Raw genomic sequence first — 27170 nt, 5'->3', positions numbered from 1 at the left:
CCAACTGTCCCTTCTTAAAACATTTATCTAAAGAAAGACAGTATCTAAGACTAGCATGCAATAATGTAGATTTGAATTGGTAGGAAGCATTAGGGAGGTAAAATTAAAGAGTTTAGAGAGGCTGCCAAATTGCCCTAATACCCCATAAGCAAACAAATTAAATAGGTAAAAGAGACTTACTGATTTATTCAATCTATTTTCATCAGAAAGTTGACTCTTTGATGCTAGATTATTTCCTGAATCTTTCTACCAATCTTACATATTTTTTCACATATAATTTGTTCTTCCAACCTTTCATTTGGGCAGAATATTCCATACTTTAATATATTTCATAATCTCACTCCCTTGTTTTATAGTTATGGCTCTTCTCACCTTCTTAATTAGTTTCTATCTTTCATGTACGTGCCTTTCAAATATTTGTAGGCTCTTATCATGTCTCTCAGCTACACTTCTAGTTATCACATAGCCAAGGTAGGCTCATTGGTCCCTTGATCTGTACTCCATCTGCCATTCGACCCTCAACTCTCTTTAGCTGGTTTACATCTGTCTAGAAACGGGATGTTTGGGCCTGCACACTTGGCAAGTTAACTCTCACAGTTGTTCAAGAAAGAACTTCTCCTTAATTTGTATAACCCAAAGCCATGTTACTTCGGGTTTTGTTGCTGTGATACATCTGCAAACTAAGTTATCTGCTGTGCTGCTACTCACCCCAAAGGCTTCTGGTGCTTGGAAAAACAGTAGTGCTTTTCCAGTTTCGCTCTTCCCCTGGCACACACACAGACATGTTTCAGGTTAAACTGTTTTTGACTGCATTCTCCCCACAAATGGGAAATACCTGATTTTGATACTCTCTTATTATTTCTAGTATCTCTAGTTCTTCTCTGTTATGTCTTCATCTACCTTTGAGTCACTTTCAACATTCAGCATCTTAGAAGTTCTAAAAAACAAACCAAAACAAAAAACAACAGCTTGTAATAAAAGCATTAAAAATGTACATTTCTTAGTATGAAACAATGATATCTCCACATGGCTAAACATGTTCAGCACTACTGCATCCACTTTTCTGTGACTGCTGAGAATTTCCTACTCTCACCCTCCTACATTACCCTAATGCAAAAAGAAAAGACTGAAGCAGATAATGCAATATACTTTAAGCCAGATATCATACACAGGTAAGCCAGCCACACCGTCAAAAGACGGCAGGTATCTCCCTTCCTCACACATTAGCCAGCTGCACACTGCCTTTGTCCTGTTGACACTGTCCTGTGCTGGCGTAGCTATGTATTTTTCAGTTTCAGATCTAGTGCACTGTGCATCTGCACAAATACTTGCAATGGCACTATGCACCAGATTATGTAGGGACAAGAGAAGAGTGGGACTGTGTGAGAACTTATGTCACTGAAAGATGCCCATGCAGTACTGGTCCTGTATTCCCATTTGTAAGCACCACGCCAGCATAGGAAAGTAAACCCAAAATCCTGTAAACTGGGAAGTCTGCAAAAACCCAAAGACTTCTCAGGAACAGAGGGAAGGAGAATCCTTCTGAGCATGTGAACACTGACGATTTCTGCATAGTTGAGGGGACAAGATGAATTGAACACAAGGTAGAATCTGTTGAAGAGCTGCATTCTTTCAAGGATTAGAAAAAACCCAATGGAGTAAAGGAATACAAGAACACATTGTTTAATGGAACTTTCTCAAAAGATTTGGTCAAGTCCTTCACAAAGGGCTACTCAAGTCACTCTGCAGGCAAGAAGAACAAAGTACTGTCACAAGCAGGAAGCTGGCAATAAAAATAAAACGAGAATCACTGATCAGTTTTGAGCGTGGAAGAAGGGTATTTGAAGAGCTTTCAAAGATTAACAGCTATTTTCTTTCAGGCTGTTACTAAACAGATGCAGAAGAAAGCAAAAATTTTTTTCAGTTGAAATTTTATTTCAACTGAACACAACTTCTAGTGATGGAGGTTGAATACACAGAATAATGTGGATTACATTAGGAAGTTCTAACAGAGAGAGCTGTTGGGCAGTTTGGGGCCACCGCAACAAAGAAAATGAGAAAGACAAAAACAGAAAGAGAGAGGGAGGTCTTTAATTATGAGCTATAAATTACCTGTAGTTCTTCTGTGAGAATTTACGTCGTGTGTCAGTCAAAACACTCATTTGATCAGCATGGTAAAAAAGACATTTAGAAAAGATAATATTGACGTTATATATATTAGCATTCTTTAGTGTACACTTTCTTAACACGCTTCTTCACCTTTAATGTGTTTAAGTTCACCTTGACTGAAACTGTATTTAGCAGAACAAAAAATCCTCAAGAAAATGCAATGGAAACTATCAGAGCAAAGAAAGTGATGCTTAAAACTGAAGGCAAGCTGTACAGACACAATCCTGCTACGCTTGAAATCACAAACAACAGGCTGGGAAGGAAATTCTTTCAGGTGGAATCAGTGATATCTAAAACACTGCCAACACATTTGCCTGTTATCTCTACTAACTAACATCTGCCAGGACAGAGCATCCAGAAGGTCCCTAGGCAATCCAGTCTACTGCTTAACTATTTGCCCTGCTGGAAAGCTTTTTGACTCTGCAACCCGAGTCTTACCCTGGTGAACTGAGCCGTATTCCTGGTCTTGAGCACAGAGAAGAATTTGTTCTTTTTCTCTCTGCAGCACACTTTAAATTGTTAAAATTATTTTAACTTCTCCAGCCTTACCTTCTCCTGAGCTACTTGCAGTTGGTCCTCATCATTCCGCAAGCATGGTGTACAAAAACAGCTGCAACAGTCCATCGTTCCAGTTCACAGTCAAGAGAAAGATTACGTGTCTCAGATGACAGGCTCCTTCATATATATTATTTGCACTATTGACTCATGTACAAGGTATGATCCACTACAATACCTGCTCCTTTCCCCCAAGCCTATTACTAAGCTAGCCTTTACTGTTCATTATTTGTGCAGCTGGCAGATCTTGTTCAGCCTGGAGAAGGCTGCGCAGAGACCTCACAGCAGCCTTCCAGTATCTGAAGGGGGCCTATAGGGATGCTGGGGAGGGACTCTTCGTTAGGGACTGTAGTGACAGGACAAGGAGTAACGGGTTAAAACTTAAACAGGGGAAGTTTAGATTGGGTATAAGGAAGAAGTTCTTTACTGTAAGGGTGGTGAGGTACTGGAATGGGTTGCCTAAGGAAGCTGTGCATGCTCCATCCCTGGCAGTGTTCCAAGGTCAGGCTGGACAGAGCCTTGGGTGACATGGTTTAGTGTGAGGTGTCCCTGCCCATGGCAAGGGGGTTGGAACTTGATGATCTTAAGGTCCTTTCCAACCCTAACCATTCTATGATTCTATGAAACAAGAACACTTACCTTAAGCAACAACAAAACACTCAATAAAATTAAAAGTCAAGTTATTTAAAATGGAAGGAAGGAATTAAGGGAGAAGAAACCACTCCTACTATCATTACCATGATAATCCATTATCAGAGCAGTATTTTAGTAAAAGCCAACAATAAACATGAAAACAGACAAAAATAGAAACATCTTCAGTTTCTACAAACACAAAAGAGAGAGGCATTTATACAATTTGGTTGGGTTTTTTTTTAACCTCCTTGCCTTTGAGTAAGATGTTTGTGCTTAAATCTATCGAATGTTTCTGAGACTCTCACTCGTAATTACATAATTGTCCATTATGGAGATGTCATCACTTCTTCCAAAACAACGGATCATCAGGTACTAATGAAAACAGAACACCGTATTACGCACACCACATCTCTGGATGGATATGGCATTCTCATTTTTTTATTTCTCATAAGTGCATTTTATGACGCAAAGTAAGTCAAAAGGAGACTGGGATTTATAATAAAATTAATCATGATATCAAAGAAATAAAGTATGAGATGATGGACAGAAATTTTTCCTTTATGTATTTGTGCATGAACAAATTAGTACTGAAAGCTATCATACAGTATTTATGGCCAGATCTAAAAACGTCACCTACAGTTAAAACCAAGAAGCCGTATTTTGTGACCAAATGGTTGAGAAAGCATCATATCATTTGTTTCAACTAAACTCTCACTGTTATTTACATTACTGCACACACCAAAAAGCTTCAGCCAAGGTTAAGATTGCTATATGCTATCCAAACACACACACGCACACAACTGTATATGTAATCAGGTATCTGTATATATAATCAGATTTCTGTATGCCTAGCAGAAGACAGTCCCTGTCCCACATACTTTTGAAAAGAAACCAAGATAGCACAAAAGTATTAGAAGTAGTATCCTTATTTGACTAAAACAGAACTGAGGCAGCAATGAAGTAGCTACCAAAGTTCACATGAAAAACTGGGCAAGGGACCTAGGTCAAATTTTCTAATCCCAGTTACAGTGCATTAACCACAAAACAATCCTCCTGCATTCCTTTCCCTAATCACCAAATAACACCTAGGTAAGATGCCTGCACTTAACACTCATTCACATTAATACGGATAGCTAAACAACATGCAACAATTCTCAAAGAGAAAGCAAGAAATACTTTCACTCTTTACAATCCTGAATTTAGGAAGCCAGTATCACTGTTTTCATTTCTCCTCCTTCTCCGCCAGTTCATACCAAAGGCCTATGCAGGCAGGGCTTAAGTGAACTATTTATTTCGCAGCTGGGGCAAACTAAGAACTCAGTCACTGCAGTCTACCTCTTGCAGTTGGTTGTTAGGTCACAAGAACTAAAAAACTGTTTCAGTTACTTCACCCTTAAAACAAAAGTACTATGGAGTGCTACTACAACAGCTGGAAAGAGAAAAATCATGCCTTAAGTTAAAGAACAGTGCTTCTACATGTGACAAAGCTCTAAGAAAGAGGATTAACTGAAGAAACGTTAGCAAGCCTGTCACACATATTTTCATCCACACTTGAAAAATGTATGCAAAGAGAGGTAAGAACGGCATCAGAAGTGAGTATACATTTTCACAAAGAAAATTGGAAATGCTGCAGGAAATGATGGAAAATAGAACAGCTGAACCAGAAACTAGGTTAGAAGGGACATCTCCCCAGAGCCCTAACAAATCCATTACAAGGCCATAGGGAGATGTTAAAAAACAAGGGGCTTTTGTAGCAAAGTTTAGCACTCCTTTATGTGACACAGCGCATATATTTACCAAGAAGAGTAATGCAGCACACCGAAACTAAAAATACAACTGCATACTGAAAGCAGTTAAAGATGACAAGACAGCATTTGTGCAAAGACACACAAAAGGTAACAGATAAAGAAAGAGTAAGAATGATGTTAGAAAAACTGATATGGGTTATTTCAAAGAACAGGGAAGGAACCACAGAGAGAGCTGGCAAAAAATATCACTGTCAGTTTAGTGAAAAGCCTAACACAGCATTACAGCAAAGTACAATCTGCAACAAGCAAGAATAAAGCCAAGTACCAACGTGCACAGTGGGCACAGAGGAAAAACACCCAACTGTGTACTTTTATGACCTATTTTGTTCATTTTGTATTAATGATAGCTTTCTAATCACTTTATGTTTGTATCCAGGCAACAGGACCAACCATGCATGTAAGAGATCAGGATGCTATTAATATATCTTTAAGCTAGGGCAGATGACAATTTTTTCTGGAGGAAGTGAAGAATCCCAGGCCTTGTTCTCTCGCAACCAACTGGAAAAAAGCCCTCAAACCATCCCACTCATCCTCCAGATTATATGCTGTGCTGTAATACAGCAGCAAACTACTCCCATCCCACAAATTATCATGTGATAAGCACTAATTCTACTTTTATAAGGTGATACAATTCCTTCCAGTCAGAGAACAGGAAAGTATCAGTAAAAGTTATTAGGAAATGGGTAACTGGGACAGTTCATAAACTCCTCCACTTGCTTTGCAGCACATCTGCAAAGTCATTAGAAAAGGAGGTATATCAAGGGCCAGATTAATTTTGTTGCTGCTCTGGATCTAATCTGCCATCCTACCTTCTCACCTTTGAGTGAGATACAACACTTCTTGCTCTCATTCTGCCCCTCAATCACCTTTGAGTGAGATACAACACTTCTTGCTCTCATTCTGCCCCTCAAACAGCTTTCAATCTAGCACATTGGAATGATTTAGAGAAGAAAACAGAGTCCTCCCAGTAAAGATACAGCAATATATGAAAACAGTGAAACAGCAATGGGATTTTCTGCCTCATGTCAAAGAGTAGCACACCAACCTCAGCTAGATACAGAATCCCAACCATTCCATCCAAGAGAATGCCTGTACGCTATTAATATCACAACATGAAGCTCAGCTGTATAAATAAAACCTCTCATTTCAACTAGGTCTTCATCTCTCTGGCATCCACCACCTTCTCCTCTTCACAACAAAGCTCTCAGGAGGGCCTTCAGTGTAGACTTTTCATAGCAAGTCTGTCGCTTAAGTACATCGAACAGGAATGCAAGCCCCGTTTTATCATCTCCTCTTGGCAAGGTAAAATTTATGAACAATTAAGTTGAAATTAAAAAGAAAAATAAAAGTCAAACAAGTTCCGAAGGAAATGCTCAAATAATTGCAAGTCAGCATGGCTTAAAAAGGAAGCATATTGTCTAGAAGTCAAGGGGACCTGCATGCTCTTTCAAGAGACTCACTGACGTGCAGGATGATCTCAAGCACATCACTTGATCTTTCCCACATCAAAAAAAAATATAAGATCTCCTTATACGACCTTCCTAGGTACCTCACTTTGAGAGTTAAGAACTAAACAGACTGTAAATCCTCCCATTATTATTATTGCTGTTACTATGGCGGCTGGAACTGTCGTCAGCAAACAGGCAGGACATAATTTAATTTTCTTCAAATATTTATTATACAACTACATAGCCATCTGTTTAACACTCACTACATTTAGTTTCTGTCTTAAAAAAACACAGGGAAAGAAATACCAGCTTCTGCCTCTCACTTCCACATATCCTTTCCAGCCACATATGCAGAAATACATGGCCAGTATCCTTTCAACTGCAGCACACAAGAAATTGCAGCAGAGCAGACAAAATTTCAGCTTGGATGAAAACAATTGCAACCACAAATTTACCTTCCAATACGCTAAAACCAGAATCCCTAGTTTTAGCAGTATTCAATAAAATTTAATTTCAGCATTGAGGACAAAGGACAGGATATGAAGGAAAATGGTGGAACAAGAGAAGATAGTAGTAAAGCACTGTGCACAATGACCATATGCTAAAAGAGCACAGATATAAGAATATTACATATCTATACAGAAAAAGTAACTTTTCAGTAGCATTACTTTATCTCCAGTACACTGTAAAATAAACCACCATTCTTAAGTAACAGTGCTTACACAAAAGCACCTTTGGCATCTAAATGTATTCTATTCAAACACTTTATGAAGAGGCTTCTCTTCTTTCCATTTGCATTGTATTCTTCCATCAGCCGGTATGCAAAATTCTTTATCTGTCTCATCATATCACTGAGACTTCGAGATAATACAAGAAGGTAGCAAAAAAATCTAAACTGATTAACATACACTGAGTAAATTTGCTAATGAGGAAAACAGAAAAACAGAAGGCACTGGCTAAAATATACACATGTCCTTTTATTTGTCCCTATCCCCTCTACTATTCCAGTCATGAGACCAGGAATCACTCCCAACGCACCTCAGCTCCTGGCAGCAGCATCCCTTATCACGGTAGTACTGGTCTACCAATGAAATTCCCATATAGAGAGATCAGCCCTAACTGGGAGTACACCCTAATTTTATAGAGCTGTTTATAAACTGTAATATCACATCAAGTCAGTCAGAGGCCAGTATCTGACACTACGATAAAAAAGGAGCATGGTGCTCAGGCCAAAGAAACTCCAGTGCACAGGTAAAAATGCGTAAGCCAGATGCATCAATGCAAAAAGATGCCCAAAGTTATGATGCTTGGATTGCTTTAAACAGTTTCTTTTCAGGTCTTCTGTTGCTGGCAAGTCTTACTCTGTATTCACGCAATCAAAAGATAGTATGTTCTAACTGTGATACACTGATATAATCAGTTTATTGGCATGTAATGGTTGAATGAATGGCAAACAACAACTCCCTAATATAGTGTCGGTATTTTGTCTATCAATCACACGTTTCCTGATGTGTTTTTGCTCATGAACTGCAGATAACAAATATGTGGAGCAAACAATTTTTTTTTTAAAAATGGGACTAACAGAACCAATAAGGGCCTAAATATTAACTTTCTGCACCAAAAAAAAAAACAAAAACCAACAACTAAAAAAAACCCCAAGAAACCTAATCATTTAGGAGAGGTAGCAACTGCTTTGAAAATAATCTTGTGTCTGTGTCTGTAAGACACTGGTTCAATTTCCCTCACTCTAACTTGTGGCATTGCACACTTACTCAGACTCAATCTGTCCAGAAAAGGTGCAGGTAGCCCTGCCAAGGCCTGGTTATGTCCTGATGCCTCAAGTGAGCATCAGCGCTACAAACAACAAACCAAATGGGGCTATTCTGTACCATCGTGGCCCAGCACTTCAGGTGTGGCAGAGTAGGACTGGGTAATAAACAACTTTATGTGCAAATGACAAAACATCAGCAGCAGGCTGCCAGAGCACCTCTCAATCCACCCGTATCCAACCTGTATCAGCAGCACAGAAACAGAGCTGCCCACTTACAAGTCACACTCCTGTGGAACAAGGGTTGAGCACGGGCACCGGCAGAGGCCTCTAACCTCTCTTCAGTTTCACAACAAGGACAAAGGTTTAGACAAACAACAGCGGACAAGCTTCAGTCCAAAATGAGATAACACTGGAATTTAAATCAAACATGATTTGGGAACAGGTTAATGATGTGCTACGGTCTGCCCAATCCATCCAAATAACAACTAGGTCTACTCTCTGTTAGAGATTCTGAAGATACCTCAAGAAATAAATCTAGATTATTCCTCAATCCTGTCAAAAGTCTATGCGTATTGTAAGTAGCCTGCCTGCATTGCAGAATACATTCCTACATAATATTTTATCACCAGTATAATACTCTGAACACCTTGTTTTTAGTGGAATATTCATAATTGTTTTGTGCTCTGGGGAGAACCATAGTTATTTAAAACATTCAAAATTATAGAGGACACAAAAACATTATTCTGAATTTGGCCTAAAACTCATTCACATTAGTAACCTACCATCTGTGCTGTCTGGTTCTAGGTATTTCAAAGGCCAGCAGAAGAAACTCTTGAAGATAAATCTGCAACCTAATCATCAGGAAAGGTAGTCCGCATTATCCTTTCCACTTAGGGATATTTAAGCTGAAGAAAGCTCTCCATCCCTTCCAAAAAGCCTTAAAAAGTTTGGTTTGATTTGTAGGTTTTGTCTATATAGCAATTACTACTCTCCTAACACATGAATACCAGACTGCTTTTGACCCCACAAAGTTTTACCCTTAGTGATGTACTGCAGCAATGAGTTCCACAGACCAATCTGTGCACGAAATGAAAGATTTCCTTTGGCCAGAACTGCATTTGTTACTTTCCAGCATTACCAACAGTCTCCCTTTCCGATGACAGCAAGCTATCTACTCCTAAACTACTACTTGAAACAAGAAATCATCAATATCTCCTTTACAGAGAAATTATTTCATCAACAGAACATACTCTGCGATCTGCTGTAATCAGTACGAAAGCCACCAACAATACATATGCTGCACCTTCTGCACCTGGGCTTAAGAGCAGAGCTCAGAGCACCTCACTTACAGCCCAACACCCAGGACTAGGAACAAGAGGACCAAAATCTCATCATGAAATTATCAACAATAACCATCATCATGAAGAATGATGGTAAATACATTTTTTAAAGGGCTGCTGGGTTTTCTGAGCATATGTCAGCACAACTGTAGTATTCAAGAAAGACACACTCCTTGATGGTGGGAACTAGTGTAGCAGCTTACAAATGCTGGAGTACTGTTCTTCTGAAATTGCCATCAGACAGAATTCCTACCTGCAGAATGTGAAGTCTGCAGCAGTCAGAGCCTTCATGATGCTGTTTCACAGAATTATGAAAATACCATATACAGAAAACAGCCAAACAATACCTGAAAGTTACTGAAAGAGGTTACTTAGCTGAGAGAAAACAAAAACACTGAACAACCAACTCAGAGATTCCAATACAGTACTTTGTCCTCTTCGTCCACCCCAAATTGTTAAAGCAGGCTGAGTAAGGTATTTCCATGTATTTTTCACTGCCATGAAGTGGATCTTCTATCCTTATCTGGCCAGAACTGCTGAGAGAAGCTGGAACCAAACCAGTGTGCTGACTAGCTTTCCCTCCATCATCTAAAAACCTTGACAGGAAGTGTGTGACCCCCTCCCCAATTAAGAAGCCTCACGTAGCCAGTAATATATCTCTTGCAATTACAGGTAGCCTTGAAATAGATTAAATAGCTTGCTATCCATCTTCAGAGTACTCTTATTTGATTTCAGTTTTTCTTGTATTGACAACTAGCAAAGATGGACAGATACCTAAATACTGTTAGAGATCTGGTATTATCTCACTGATGTTAGCCATCAGGGCTTTACTGGGTCAAATAATCTCTCCATTTATTAGAAATGACGATTCAACAATTTTAAAAATATTAAGTTAAAGGATATCTCTGGTAGGCCTGGATGAGATCACCACTAATTCTGAAATGACAGAAGCTTATGGAATGGATTCAAACCATTTGATGCTGGCAATGACCAAGTACCAATGACACTGTGTTTTTAGGACATATGAAAAAAGGTCTTTTGGCGCCTTAGAGAGCCGTTATGACAGTGCTCAGTCTATGATTCTATTCTAGTCTATGATTCTATGATTTGGATGAGCCAGACACATCCAAACTGGTCATATACCAAAACGTCAGTGAAACAGCATTTTTCTTGAGTTTTGTCATGTTTACCTAATGCTAAGGAGTTAAATATGATGGATATTTGCTGAATTCCTCCTTGTCAACACAAATGTAAGTGAAAATGGTCCCACTTGCCTGACTATTCCCTCTCTGAAGCAGCAGAGATACAAACACTACAGCTACTGCTACCCTGTCCAGAGCACACACACCTCCAGTGAGTCTGCAACACAATCCAGTGGCACCTACCTGGGAAACCATCATTTTAGCAGGCTCTGTGAAAAAAACAAAACAATAGCACATGACTTACCCACAAACACTAAGACAGACAAAGACCTGCCCTACAGATAGGCTGCTATTTTCCTGTTACATTCCTTTCGTTACTGAAAATTCAGCTTAATTATCTCCAAAGAGTAACCTGTGTTCTACTCAATTCACCTGGTTTTACCTTTCCCTGAAATAGTAGTGACAAACAACTAAAAATGCTTACTTGCTAATTAAGGAGTCAAGGAGCAGGGGGACAGCAGACACAGCAGGCACCTTCCACCAATTCAAGCAATGCAGATGACATAAACAGCATGAACATTTTACAAAAAGCCTTCAAGCAAATGCCATTTTCCATTTGATCCCAAAAAATAACTTCTAGTACAGACAAACTACTTAGGGCTTCCAAACAGCTGAAATAAACATTGGGTGCAAAACGAAAAGGTAAATTACAAATCACCACCTCCTTTAAGTTCTTTTAAAAAATGTTTTACAAAGGACTACTCTGCGTTGGTTTTTCATCTTCTGCATCAGTTTCTCTTCCAAGCCTCAACACCTTGCACAGCATGTTTTTTCTTTAACATGGAAACATGTATCCAGTGCCTTTTTCCTGGGAATGTTGCTGACAGAGGTAGGGGAATGTGACTCACTTCCTGGTTGCTTTTTTAAATCCATCGGCAAAGCTTGTGGCTGTCTCCTACCCTGACTTCCTGCTCCGTAAGACCCAGTGCCCACTCCCACCACCAGCCCTCCTTCCACCTGTAAAGGGCAGGTGGCTCACAAGTGGCCCTGGTCAAGGAAACGAAAACCCTGCAAGCCATGGGCCAGAGGGCAGGCACACCAGGGTTTGTTTTTTCCTACACTTCTCATTCAATCTGTATGCTGACCATTCCAAGCAGGAAAGCTTCTGGATGCAAGGACTGCCTCTTCCCTTCTCTAGTGGAAATCTCCTAGGCCTAAACAAATAAAAATATCATTTAAAAACCCATCACAACTCTTGAGAACTAATGACTTTACACAGAGTTACAGAAGAGGCATACACCTCAGAATCTGCACACAGATTGCCAGCAGCAGCATTGCAGTAAGGTGGCCTTGTAACAGGGCAGAGGTGAAGCATTTTGTTTTTTTTGATACAGTGATCAACTGACTGTTAACCTCTTTGGTCTCTTCAATGTGAAGACATGCAACTGAACTAGGTAACATGGAAACATGGGTCTGCTTTAATTACAGCGCTTAATGAACCACTGACCACAGAGATTTTTGCTCAGGACTGCATGAGATGGAAGTACCACATCACAGCACTGCTGAGTTACATCACCACTGAGTTACATCACCAAGTGCAACACAAACAGGACTAACATAACAAAAGATACTCAAATCTACAGAAAACACAGCAATTTAAATCCCTACAGATATAAATTACAAGAGGAGCAATCCTCCTGAAAAAAATAACACAGAATTCCTGATGTAGAACATGGTAAGAAAAAAAGTGGTATCTTTTTTCCCCTCAAAAGGAAACTTAAAAAAATGTAACTACTGAAATGACTCTGTGCTAATACGCTACTGAGATGAAAAGTGAGCCATGCATACCCCTCTGAACTACCCCTTCAGTCTTGAGTTTGAAAGGATTTCCTCACAGTCACTCACAATAACTTGGATTGTCTGATGACTGCATGTTAGCTATTAGGTTAGAATATATTCTGAAGCTGCACAGTTCTTCAAAAGCAAGACAAACGCTAGGTTGTCAGAGATCTGGGTCATTATAATATGCAGCAGACACATTAAGAAAGGGATCTGATCATCATTTATCCTACTATCTATGGGATCTGCTGCTCCAGAAGTGGATTCCTGCCTGTCTCCTTGCTCTAAGTTTCACGGCCTGAAAAACACCTCTGCCAGTGCATGTTGTTCTTGCAGGATTTTCCCCTGCAAGCAGGGGGAAAAAAAGAAGTAGAAACAGGGTAGAAAAAGAGGCTGGCTTGATAAGGAAAAAGAAAATACCTCATCTGGACATGACGACTACAAAAGGAACGGAAATGACTGACTCATAAACTGTATATTAAGCTGTTTCACAGGACTTCCCACCCTCAACCTCGCCACTTCCCTTTTCCCTAAAAGTGCTTAGATTAATGGGTTTTTCCCCCTGCATGCCAGCAAAGCTTCACTATCATTTAGCTCAAAAACTAATGCTATTGTTGCAGAAGAGAAGACCAAAAGACAAAATACAGGAAGTAATTCAAGGTATGACTTTTTTTGCAACTCATTATTCCTCGAAGAAAGGGAAAAAAGGGGTCCTTGTGAATGCAGCAAGTTCAGCTCCCAAGACCTAGTATTTCAAGGCTGCAAATTGCACATGCCACTCTATAACAGCAGTAAGAAGAATGAATATATAAACACTGCTTAACTCACACTGCTGGATTCCAAAAGTTCAATTAATAACAGTTAGTAGATAGGTAGAAAAGATAGGAGAAAACCTTCAATCTGTAGCATGCTTTCTCCCATATAATTATTCTAATAAAACATGTATAGATGATAGAATTAAAAGAACAGGTTTTGGAAAATGAGAATTCCTCCCCCCCCCCCCCCCAACTTCCATGATCCAAGTCAGTCAGAAACTGTTTTATTTAAGGGGGATGCACTAAGGTTGTATAAGCAAAATTAATCCTGATATGTTCTATTTTATGGGTGTTTGCCCTCACAACCTTCAGAATATCTGAATGTGGTGGTGTACATCCACACACCAGGTGTGCCCCCATGTGTGTCTCTCCTCCTGTCTCCAGTTTCCACGTTAAAAGAAATGCTGAATTCCACTACATAATCATCCCACTGGTATCAAATGAGCGGAGCTATCACCTGATCTGCCACAGGGGCATCCTGAGCTAACTAAGTTATAACAACTATAGGTGGCTGCTCTCAGTGTGGAAGAACTAGAAAATGGAGGCAGCATTTCCAGAAGGGTTTAGACATTTCTGACAGCCAGGTCTTCAGATTCAGAGACCTGGATTCCATCTAAGGCACAAGAATGTGCCACAAACCTTTGTTATCTACTTCTTGCTATTTGTATCTTTGCTATTTCATCTTTTCTCCTCCAAAACCTGTCTCTCCCACCTAACATGTTATAATTAAATCCTCTCATGCTCCTCATGCTGTACTTGGCTGTTCTTGCTGGTCATCTGTCAGTTCCCTGTCTGATATTTCCCCTTTGGCAATACAAGCTGACAGACGCAGTACCCTTCCGATCTAATATTTTCCATTTCATTAGCACCCAAAAGCCTACTGGCATCTCAGCAAGTCCACTATTCCTATGAACCCCATTCGCTTTCTAGAATAACACATCTTTTTTCAACAGCCATAGTCTTCATTTCCCATAACTTAGAGCTTCAGCTTCTGTTTCCTTCAAGAATCAGCCTTAAGCATGCTTAAGATAAATTTATTTCCTTGACATTGTATCTCTCAGCTAATTCTCATGGGAACATAAATGAGTATTCTAGCTGTAATGCAATATCAATAACCACATACTATATATATTTTGTATATACACTTCTAGTCTTTTTGATAGTCAAAACCACAGTAACAGATATTCATGTTGATAGTTCATATACATTTCCCTATCCCACCTATCCACATTAGTGAGAAAGACACCAGCCTCATTGTACAGACTCTCTAGAGTGCAGATACAAACTCACTGTGTTGCTTAGTTAAGATACCAATTCTTGGAATTCTTATCCACCTATCAAAAAAAGAAGAAAAGAAAAATTGAGGCTACTTTTGCCCTAGAAGGGGAATTGAGGTGTGATGGTAAAGACTAAAACTACAGCACAAAATGCTGCAATCGTTGTAAGTACTAGCACAAAAAAAAAGACTCCATGCTTCCAGCATCTCTGGTGAAAATTTGTGTGGCAAAGTGCTGGAGCTGACTCAGCTCTGTTTACAAATGCTTTAAATACTTTTATCTTTTGCTGAAAACTAAGCTGAGAGTTTTCCAAGGCAAAGGTAATGTGTACTGTATACTTTGAAAACATACAGTGTGGTTTAGTAAATGTTTACTGTTACTTACTGGAAGGAATAAAAAAAAAAACAAGAACGCAAAGTACACAAACTTCGAAAAAAGAGAACGGAATTTTCTCCTAAGTTCCATACCTGTGTTAGGGGGGGTCTTTTGATAAAAGACAGTGGCCAACCAGCAGATGCCATTTAATTGTGATGAGCAGCACGATGTGGCATGATAAGAACAGCTCAGAAGCCTGGGAAACAGCACTTGCCAGAAATCAATACAATCTGTGAGGGGTGGAAATCTTCAGAGGACCTCAGATGTACGGACATCACAGATCTCTCTGTACAATGAACTTTCCTGAGATAAAGCTGCTCTTTAGAAGAAAGTAAGTCTCATTGTGCAAAGCACAGCCTTGTGTAAAGTCAGACGACAAACAGAAATAAACTGCTTTAGAAAATGTAAGCTTTTTATTGGCACTGAGTTTTGGGTCTTCTTGTGACAGCTGACAGCTTTCTCCAAAACAACACAGTACAATGTCTGATATCTGTAAACTACTTCAGATCTCATAGTAACAGAAGAAAAACATTGCATTCAGTGTTTAAACAGCACAATCAGCTCTTACAGAAACTGCCACGTCAGACTATCACAACTGGGTGGCAACTGGTTTGTAATCTCCGGTATGGGGCCTTCCAGTCCCAGAACCATCTTTCAGTAAAACAGCAGCTGGCACGCAAAGCTCAGAAGCATCAGTATTGATTAAAGTTCCATTCCAATTTGAAGATGTTAAAGCTATATGAAATTTTCAGACTGCTGGGCGTTGTGGGAAAAAAGCAATGCTGCCTTTCAAAATTGGCCTCTGATCTGGAAAATCCAGATCGGTAACACAGTAAAAACCAACATCCCAGCAAGAATGAAGGTCCCCCATCGCAGGTGCTCTCAACCTCACCACACACATCTCCCCAAACGTAAATGGTCAGGATGAACAGGGCTTACCTCACACTGTTAAGAGGTTGACACACTTCACGAGTTAGCAGCACAAGAATATGGTGGAGGTAATCTTATGACCACCTAGCTCTTGGAAGGGCCAGGGGCCTCTGGTGAACATATTTATTGCTATCATCTTGAGCCAAATGCCTAAGGGTGACTGCTATTTCAAATCCTCTAAAGCCTGTGAAAACAGATAATCCATTCTTTAAAGATTTTAACTAAAAAAGACCAAGGTTGCAAAGCCTCAGGCAGAAAATGCAACGAAACACTAGACAGGAGAGCACTTTGCATTAGTTGCTGCCCACATATTACTATGCTCTGCACACTATACAAGAAACAGCATCAACTGGACCTTTGTGTCAAGAAAAAGCTTTTACAGAAGAGGGAAGAGAAAGGGGATTCCTCTGCCCAGTCTCATAGCTACCTCCTCCCAGATACACCAAACGTTTTAAGCCTTAGCAGTGATTAGTTATGCCCACTATGAGCTACATTAAATAGGGACAGAATTTTTAAAGTACTTGGCACTTGTTCTAGTAATGAGGCCCTTTTAATAAATTGCCTCAAGCTGAATACTTAAACATTGCGGCATTCAAAAAAAATCAGTAGTCATTTACAACCTCTGCAGCTAGCACATTTAAAGCATGATGCTGCTATGCTACCAGTGTAATGGCAATGCTGACCTTGTGCAGGAAGTGTGCCAAGCAAAAAACCGCACTGAGTGACTTGTTCCTGAGGAGAAAGACACCATATATCCAAGCAACTGTGACAGAGGAAAAACTACTGCACTCGCTGCACTTATGTACTGCTTCCCAGAATGTGCCATTTCCAAAACCAAGGAAAATTAACAAACGTTTCTGAAGAATTTCTGATTTGACATTTCCTCATCACTGTTTAAGATGCTCTTGGATGACAGCGATAGGACAAAGAGCCTTTTGCACCAGTATTACCAACTCAAAGTTAGATTCAGACCAGTACTAGCCAAAATATTTTCTACTTTCTTCTCATATTCCCAACTGATGTCTATGTCTACAGTCTCAGTGAGGCCAGCCTCACTGGCAGAAGAAAGGGATGAGCAGTCTCCTCGCACTTGCAGGATTTCACTGCATGACTTTATTTGAAACAAAACATTTCTTTCTGCTTCTCCTTTTCCTTCCAGACAGCAGGAATCCAGCAAGATGGCAAGATTTTCCTAAAAAATATTACCTAAAGATAACTCGTAAGAAATCTAAATTTAAGATTTGAGTGCTAGATTACACCCTAGTTGTCTGTGTATACACGGTCATTCCCATTCATTTGGCTGAGAGCTCCCTCATCTTATCCTGGCCAACACAAAGGTCCTGGCATGTGCGATCATAAGCCTTGCAACCGCTTCCCCAGCTTTGTCAGCAGTTTCACAGCTACACTGGAAAACAGCTATGGTAAAAGGTCATAACTGCAAAGGAAGATGGAACTCCACAGAGCCTCAGGGAAAGCTACAGATATCTCAATAGACAGCCCAGGAGCAAAGGGGGTATTAACACCATTGCCAAAGGGCTGTGAAGAAAGGGTATAAAACCAGTAGAGCTTTTGATACTCACTTTCAAGCTTTGTACCATTGGTCCCATCATGGTAAAGCAAGCATGAGGTTTCTAAATCACCAGCCCATGAAGACCAAACCACCTCTGCATCCTTACCTAATGCTTCGTCCTTTTTCAAGGTGCTGAAGCCTAGCAACAGTGGGGAGAAATGGAATCCCGCATTTGTGGTTTACACACTACATCTGTATGAAGAGGTGTTGTCTGTCTGTATTTATTTTTAGAAGTTTGCTCCTTTTTTAAAAACTACCCTATATAGACTTTAAGACCAAACGATTTACAGATGTATCCTTCAAGAACAGCCTTGCTTCCAGTGCAGACACTGTATCAATTTCCACTGCTTTGTCTTTCAGCATAGCCTGTCGCTGCTCTTCACCCTTGCACAGGATGCATTTCAGGAAGATATAATTGCAGGAAGAGGAGGGGCCTGAGCACTCACAATAATCTTAATCCCCAAAGATCTGTCCAGAATACTATTATGGGTCTGACTATCGGTGGCAGGGGGCTAGGAAAAGATGGCGAGGAAACTGTAACATCTCTCTCTCCTTTCTTTTAGCAAGGTGGGGAGAAAAACAAACCAACCAAGAAACATTCTACAGAAACATGAGCAGTTTTATGACATAATGTGTTGTGTCTTTGTGGTCTGCACCTTGACCAAAGCAACTGGTTTCCTCTTCTCCTGGACACATCTCCTTTAGAAACAACTATTGCTATGATTTTTTCAATCTTTCCTCTCAGAATCACAGATATAAAAGTTAATTTAATGTCCAATTAAAAGCAGAAAAGAACCAGCAGCAATAAAGGGCTGAAGTAACTGGCTCTCATTCTGAGGGGCATGCAGTTCAGCTATTATGCTGCCTGTTTCAATATCCTTTCGGAGTTTGTCAGGACCACTGTTAGTTACTCCTCTTCAGCTTTCATTGTATGAAATTGTACTTTTAAGGTTATTATCTGGCATATGATCAGGTGGTCACACCTCTCTCCTCCAAAGAGGGCACTCCCAGCACCTCATTAACTCATCCTATGCCCAAGGTGCTCCATGGTGGGTCAGTACAAATGCATTTGAGCCACACTAGGCTTCTTACTGATCAACTGAAAAGCAACTTTTTCTCTCCTGCAGAATGGTAACGTAGCAGAAAAGGAGGTTTGTTTTGTTCTGTTTGATTGCCACATCGATTTCCTGATCCTGCTTGCTGAGTGGTCGTGCCAATAATGAGAAGGGCCATTATAGAATTGGGTCACTTTCCTCAGTGGTAACATCAGTTTAAACACAAACCAAGAGGAGTACATTCAAAAGGCATCTTAATCCTGTTTTCATTTAGCAATGGGGAAAAGCTAGGACTGACATATAAGTAAGGTAATTATACAACAGCTCTACCACATGCAAAAGAATTACCTATAGCAACCTCAGAGAAACATTATACTCAACACCAACTGCAATTACAACAATCCGTGAACACTAGCTTGTTCTTAACCTGCCCACATACTCAATGCAAGACCAGAAGGGACTTCCAAGCTCTCCCTGCTGCCACAGGCACTGTACACTCATGTGTGGTTCGTGAGGAATTTCTATTTAAAAGGAATGCTGGGAAAGGCAAACATCAATACTTTGTTTGAGGGAAAGCAAGTCTTCCTGCAGAAAGCTCTGTGTTTATATGTTTATGTGGACTTAGGCCATGGAAACATACCCTGTTACACACACAGTTACATGATACTATAATACAGATGCTAACACACGATAACAGCACATTTTCGTGATAGTCTTGACTAGGGAAATAGGCTTATTCACATCATGCTTTGATACAAGTGGCCAGATCTGAAGCAGGAACATAAAGGAAGGATATGGATGAAAGCATGTAGACAAAACTGAATCAGGAGACAGTGACAGATCTCTGCTTATGAGGAAGATGATTATGACTCAGCCACAAGTAAAGCACATACAGTTTGAGCTGAAGTATCGCTGACTGAATCCAGGCCACAGAAAATAATCAAAACCAACAAAATTACAATTAACAAATTATATAATACATTATTTGTAACTGAAATCGGGAGGGTTTGAGGTTTCAGAGGTGTTCTGTACAACCGATCAGACATGCAGACTGGCAATTTATGCCAATTTCAATGCTGAAATGGATCTGCCTCTTCACAGCTGCTGGACTGGGCCAGGATCCCACTTTATCCCACTGAAAAGACAGATTCAACATTGTGAGAGATCACACGGTTCTCCTGAAAGCAGCTTCGCACAGTTGATGAAACAGGGAGCTGCAGCAGCCCTCGTGCACAGCCACTCTGCACCGATGGATGCAATGTCTACTCTAGTTTCCGTGCGCTCTTCCTAATACTTCTGCAAGCCCTCGATAACTGGGAGGACAAGCAGTTCATCAACAGTAAGGTTCCAACGATTTCAGTTCTGTAGCTCCACAGCTGAGACAAATGATATCACTTCAAAGGTACCTCACACTTGAAACAGACACACACACAGGTGATACCCAGAAGAGAAACACAAACAAGACACGGGCGATGACAGATGGAAGAAGATAACATTCTAAGAAGTCAGCCAAGACGTGAACCTCTTCTCCACTGAAAATCTCTGCATTTAATTAGACTGTGCAGAGTTCTCAGTCTTACCATGCTCCTCATTCACCTTGGACTGTCAAATATTAAGGGGTATTCAACTTGCTGTGAAATCACATTATTCATCTTCGGGATCTAGTTGCAAAATGCGTCACTGTGTTGGGTTACTCCAAGCTTGACCTTGTCATTTGTTCAAAGTTAAAACTTCCAGCAGTGCAAACCCCAGACTGTGCAGGAGAGAAACCTGCCTCTTTACAAAAACAAAATATCAAATCATAGGCCATTATCTGACATTTTGACATTCAGCTTGCTTCTGGAGCCAGCTACAAGCCCAGCAGTTAAGGTTTTGAATTGAACGATTATCTACTCATGACCTGGTCTGACTTCTCTGGGAAAGGCATGGCTGGCCAGGGCCACAGTAGGGTCATGGCTACCAGTTACAAGGGAACCCTGGCTGCTGAACAACTTAACCGCAGGGGCGAAGGCAAAGACAATAAACAGTTGCAGAGCATGCTGCAACATTCAGCATTTGCAAAAGCTTTCAGAATGGCACAGAATGACTGCATCAGTGTTAGCTATAAAACCCCAAAACAAACAACAAGACCTAGAGGAAAAGTGCTCTAAAGATGGGACAGGTAGTTAAGAACAAATGAGACAGATTTATGTAAATCAATTATCTGTGAAGTTATTAAAAATTAAAGCAGTCCAGGATTAGGAGTTAGTGTTGAACACTCTGAGAGGTGTTCAACTTACCTTCTGCTCAAGTATCTGTCCTGATAACATTTTCTGCATCTGGACCAACACCTTCAATTTTCATTATATTCAGTGGATAAACAGAACTTCCAGAATGTGATTCACCTCACCAAGTCCTGACATCTGCTTTAGGGTGAAATTAATTGTGCCCTAATATACCCTTAATATGAAGAAAACTTACAGTGCTTAGCTCAGGTGTGGACACTTTAGCTGTACATCCACGTGTACAGTCAGGTAAGCCCAACTCTCGTCATCCATGAGATGACAGAACTGACTGTTTTAAAAGCACTTTCGGACATGAAATTTCCCATGTACTTTATTTAAAGCAATGGGTAGGGCTACAGAGCTAACTCAAAGCCATTTAGTAAGAGGCTCTTAAGACAAAACCAGACATTTATAAAATGTTGTAGGGTTCTTCTAACCTTTCTGAAGTAAATCTTGAGCCTCCCTTCTTTTCTAAATTGATCTCTACCACTTGGAGCCGATCACAGCTAAGGCCTGTTATCCCCCTGTTTCTTTTGAGGAATTTACACCGAAGTGATTAAAACTGAAGATCTGTTGAAGGGCTCTAAAATTCCACATGAAGCTCAGATTTTACTTTAGAAGTACTGCCAAGCAAATTAGCATTAATTAGAGACAAGCTGAAAGACCAATAAAATATTAGGGTGATAGAATCATCTGGAACCATAAGACTAAACATGATCAAAGAAAACCAGGTTGCTCCGTCACATAATCTAATGGCCCTTGCACAAGAGCCTTCCGACATGAACGACTCAGAGGAATGTCATATTCTTGGAGAGCTTCTGATGCAGAAATGAAGGATGCAGGAGACTGGAGAAACAAGCAGAGGAGAAAGGGCAGGGTGCTGGGGTTGCATGCTGTCAAAGAGACTGATCAGATGGCAGACCAGAACTGCAAAAAGAGATTAAAGAGGAATAAAACTGTCGTTTTGCTGTCCCTCTTTCTTCCTTCCTTCTTGTACCAGCAATACCAAGCCAGCTCTGAGAGGAACTGCTGAGTATCAAGGAAAAATATACATTGATAAATAGAAGCAGCAGTGATGCCTAGCCCCCAAGAGAGCTATGGCTTGTTGGCACGTCATTTAACACATGGAGTTTCAGGTCCCATGCTCTCCCCTGTTGTGCGAACCCTTCCTCCCTGGGGAGATACCTGCAAGCCCTTGTCTCCTTGTATGAGCTACAGTACTGGGATGGGAAGGTAGGAGAGGAGGGGACAGACCCTGCTGTCTCTTGTGTACAGGAAATGCCCAAGACAATCTTTTCCCCTAATGCAGACACTTCCAAAGGGAAAAAATAATTCAGAATAGTGTAACTCAGGGAGAAAACACATCAGACTAGTGCAGTAAGGCTGTATTCAGATCCCACAAAACCCTAGATCACACCCCCTCATTCCCATCCCACACTCCAAACATGCACCAAAGTGCTGAAGATGGTTAACTGCGGCATGACACACACACAGCAGAAAGACCAGCACTAGGACCTGCACAAGCCCCACATACTGAGCAGAGGACAAAATGTATCTCTCCTTTTCACCCTCCTTTAATTGGGGGGGGGGGGGGGGGGAAACAACAACAACAAAAAAAAACAAACAAGCAAACAAACAAAACCAAAAAATGTTGGTATCTAATCACTGTTAGTTTTAATGCTTTACTTCATAATTTGTATTTAATGATGAATATTAAATTCACTTTGTGGAAAGAAAGGGTGCAGTATTTTAGGCTAAGTTAAGGCATTAACATTTCACCCTGACAGCAGCCACAAACACTTCTGATATTCAGTGTCTGCAACCCCAGTAGGAGGAACGGCTTTGGTTACATACAGCTACACACACCCTTGGAAGAGACAGGTACTTCTTAACATCTTGCTGTTGTCAGTACATAAGCAAGTGCTGCGTGAAGCGGTCCTTCCTTATTTTGCACTACTTACTTTATTCAACAAATTCAGAAGCTGGCTGAGTCTATATATAGAGGCAGACCACGACCATCCCCCTCCTTGTTTGGAGAGCTTGAGCAGCTTTAAAAACCAAGCAAACACCAATTTCCACTTCTGTGGAAACAGATCTCGTGACATTGCCCAGCATAAGCCACAAATATTTTGAGAAGGTTCAGATTGCATCTTCAAGCTTATCAACCCCCTTGCATGCACTGCTAGATCAGTTAGCGTACTAAAAATATTAGAGCAGGCAAGAATGTGATGGAGGATATCTTCCTGATGCAGAAGATTAATTCATCATTCATGTCTAGAGATTTCTACTGCATTTTTAATGGAGCACATATGGATTGCGTCTAGTGATCTATAGAACTTCCTTTCTGGATATGGGTCTATGCTGGATAACAGTCCCCAAACAGCAATTGCAAGAGGCCCAAGACCTTCAAATATCACTATGCAGAAAGAACAGTTAGGGCTCTGATGTACTTACTCCAGTAAATCTTTCAGTGGCGTTTTAAGACACAACTGAGCTCCACAGCTCTGCTGGAGATTCCTGCCTCCAGAGCAGGATCAGCAAGGCAGAAAGTCTGCCTGTACCTTCGCTGCTGCACCACACAGCCTGGAATCTCAGCTCCAGCGGCTGCAACGGAGGCACGTATTCCCTGCTGGTTTCACTATAGTGGGAAAATCGCCAGTGCGAGGGCAGGGGGCACCGCTCAGAAAAAAAACAACCAGCCTTTGAGACTCCCAGAGCTGATGTCAGATCAGGCGTGAGCTGCACCAGGACACTGTGCCTGCACACTGTGCCGCTGCAGGCCAGAGGTGATGTGCCCCGGTGCAGGCATAATGAAACACAGAGCCTCACCTTTTTGCATTATGATCAATTAACCAAAGCAACTTTGTTCAGGAAAGTCACAGTGAATTTCATAAAGACAGATAATGTTGCTCCGGGCCTTCTAAAAATACACTCCCAGCATTAGCTTTCTACCAATCCTGTGCTGCTCAAAGCCTGTCAACAGATAACAGCAGCAACGTCCATGTATTTGCATTCAGTTGCAGGGACTGGAAAGACAGCTATAAAGGGAGAAACATAACTTGAAGACCTGTGCATCAGCAACAGCTACAACAAGGCTAAAGAAGCAGAGAGAGCAAACAGGAGCATTCACCTCAATTAATTCCAGAATCCGGGACAGACCTAGCACTCGTGCCCAGCACTGCCGCTGCAGACTGCTTTGTGTGCTGCTGCAGCATCGCTGCCTTACACCCACAAACTCCACTGCAGCTGCCTGTTGAGCTGGAAATGTGATACACTGCAAAGGTTGCTGACAGCCAGAGGCTTGTCTATAAAATATCCTGTAATAAATTACATTACAGACTGGGGAAAAGGATTCAGAAGAGAGAGAATTAAAACACAACCTTATGAGTGCTAAATGAGACCAATTAAAAGAGATTTGCTGCAAGTGCTGAGAGATTTTGACCTGAGCTGTAATCAGGGATGGATATGCATTCCTTTAAAAGAGGAATACGAGAGATCATGTGTAAACAACTGCCAGTTAAACCGAAATGGTATCTTATCTATGCAGCTCTGCTCAGAGAATCACCACATATTTCAGATATACCACAGAGAGATCTGAGATAGGCATTTAAACCTCTGAAACAAGGCTCAGTGATGAGATAGGCTGTTGTTCGGGACACATCCAAGCCTCAGCTGCTCCTGGGTATCAGCAACCCCACCACCACCTTTTTTTTTCTATTATTAAGAAGTGATAGAATTATAAATACTAATGGAGAACGAGGCTCAGGCTTTTTTACCAGGTCACCTATGTGAATTCTGATCAGACTGAAGGGTAGGCATCACAACAGTAAAACATGCCTACAGAAACCCAGGCAGCACACAGCACTGCATTACTAGATCCTGCTGAAAAACATACAGCATGCAAGTGCACATAGTCATGTCCTGATAAACACTCACAGGTATTATTGCACACCTTAAAACAGTGATTCTTAATTGCTCAGCACCACAACCCCATTTTGCTGTCAGATCTCTCTCTCCTCATGGTCAGCAGTCCCAGAGGGCAGGACTGCCTCCGCTCTCTGCTCTGACACCAGCTCAGAACCCAGACCCAAGAGCAAGAGTCATTTCTGTGACGAGCAAAGAATCTGACATGGACAGATGCACCACTACTTCTGCTCCGTGTCCTTGCTCCGCAGCTCGTTTTCAAAGAGAGCTCCTGCTCTTCTGAGATTTACAGTACTTACTAGTTCAAAGGCATACATACATACAAATGGGCTGAAAAGCACTGAAACAAGACATATTAGGAAACCACGTTCGAGAAGCAACAGTAAGAAAAACAGTACCACGGACTTTGGGAAGAGCAAAAATTAAATGGGAAGAACAAACAAAAGGAGGAATTTGAAATGAGGAAGAACATTTTAAGAAGAATGCCACAAGCATACAAGACAATGACCCTAAGAGATATGTACTTGTTCACAGCTGCTGACAGTGGAAAAGTTTTAGAACATTTAGAACATTTCATGCTGGTTGCCAGATTCGAGCACAGAGTTTTTCCACTGGCTCAAATCTGGTCTAGCAGAGTCAGACTGCTTTTGGAACCAGCAAAAGCTCTTCACACAGCGCAATCCCCTTTGTGTGGTGTGAAGTACAAACAAAACAGCCTTTCTAGATGCAATCTGCCAGGAGTTCATCTGTAATCTCAGTGCCACGAAAACAGCTGCCCTGAGAAGTCTGGTGCAGAAACACCACCAACCCCACTGTGGACAGAGCACCCAGGTGTCTCTGCACAGCAGTCCTATGGGCTCAGCTCTGTGACTGCTTACCGGTGCAGATACAGAACCAGCTCATCTGGGCAATGTGAGCAAGTGTGGGCACCCACAGAAACTCTTGGGGCTAATGCTGAGATTGGAATTATTTCTGGCTCCCGGGTGGTTTTGTACACAAGGTGTCCCTCTGCATTGGCACTACCTAGATTCCTTCATCATGCAACCCTTCCCAGCCCAATTAACACAGGTAATTGAATTGAATGCACGTACCCTGAAAAATTCATCAGAGGCTTTTAGTTTACCTCTTTGCCACAAAGAGCAAGGTTACGCTTCCTAACGACAAACGCACACAAAATTAACAACCGGGAATGCTTCTTTAGCAAGACTGGACACAGAGAATCACAGTGTGGAGCGGCACAACTTGTGGTTACATTTAGATATATGGTATCTTCCCACTTCTCATTTGGGCAACACAGAATTTATTCACTCTTGCATAAGCAAACAGGGGTCTATTTATCACTTTACCACTGCGTATGTGTTTTAATGACTAAAGAATGTGAAACACTAGAGGAACGACACCTCAGTTCCATCAGGTTTTCCCATCTAACATCGTATTTGCTGCACCTTCACACTACCACGGCGGTACCCGCCGCCGGCCTCCCGTGAACACAACCCGCAGCAGAAGTGTGTGCGGCACACGCAGTCCAGCTGCAGCCGCATGCCGAGATATGCACATCCCCTGCCCCGGTGCACACCGACTCCCTCGGTCAGTGGCGATCGACACCGCACCAAGCCGCTCGCAACACGCTGCCCGGGGTAAACAAAGCCAGAGGGCGGCCCGGCACAGGAGCGTGAGGACAGGTTAAGAGGGGGCTCCGAGGGCCAGGAGCCACAGCAGCTGCCGTGGGGAAAGGAGTCGCTGCCCCGGGCCGCGTGTCGGCTGCTCGGCGCCCGGGAACCGCAGCAGGGCACGACGGCTAGACCTCCGGCCCCGGGGGCCGCCGCCAAACGGGGCCACCGAGGAGGGACAGGGGCGCGCCGCGAAGTCGGCTCCCGGCGAGCCCGAGCACCCCATGGCCGCACAGGTGGCTACCGGGCGGGGGACGCGGCGCCTCAGGAGCGGGGGACGCGGCGCCTCAGGAGCGGGGGACAGCGCCCTCCCGCCGCCTGCCCCAGCCCCCCCCCCCCCCCCGCCCGGCGGCGGCCGCAGCCGCTCTCCTCCCGCGGCCCGAAGCGGGACCCCGCACAGCGCGCTCTGCCCGGGACGGCCGGCACACAACTTCCCCTGCCCCGCAAGCGCCGCTCGCCCTCTCCCGCCGCCCCCTGAACCGAGCTGAGCCGGGCCGCGCCACCGCCACCACCCCGCTGCCCTCCTCCTCCCGCACCTCACCTGCAGGGAGGCCCCGCCGGGCGGGTGGCTTGGCAGGGCAGGGC

General features: G+C 42.0%; 1 protein-coding gene across 1 annotated transcript in view; it reads right to left on the bottom strand.

The window, feature by feature from the left end:
• NDST2 (N-deacetylase and N-sulfotransferase 2) overlaps positions 1-27170 on the bottom strand; it is a 137941-nt gene extending 110771 nt beyond the window's left edge. The window contains exon 1 of the mRNA XM_057423682.1: positions 27122-27170. The gene's annotated coding sequence lies outside the window, so the exon portion shown is untranslated. The remainder of the gene's footprint in view (positions 1-27121) is intronic.

This window comes from Pezoporus wallicus, unplaced genomic scaffold (assembly GCF_028554395.1).
Source record: "Pezoporus wallicus isolate ANWC-B61680 ecotype Strahan unplaced genomic scaffold, APGP_CSIRO_Pwel_v1 contig_1181, whole genome shotgun sequence".
NCBI classification, from domain to species: Eukaryota; Metazoa; Chordata; class Aves; order Psittaciformes; family Psittacidae; genus Pezoporus; species Pezoporus wallicus.
The sequence above is the reverse complement of the archived record's forward strand: the minus strand, read 5'-3'. Positions and strand labels throughout refer to the sequence as shown.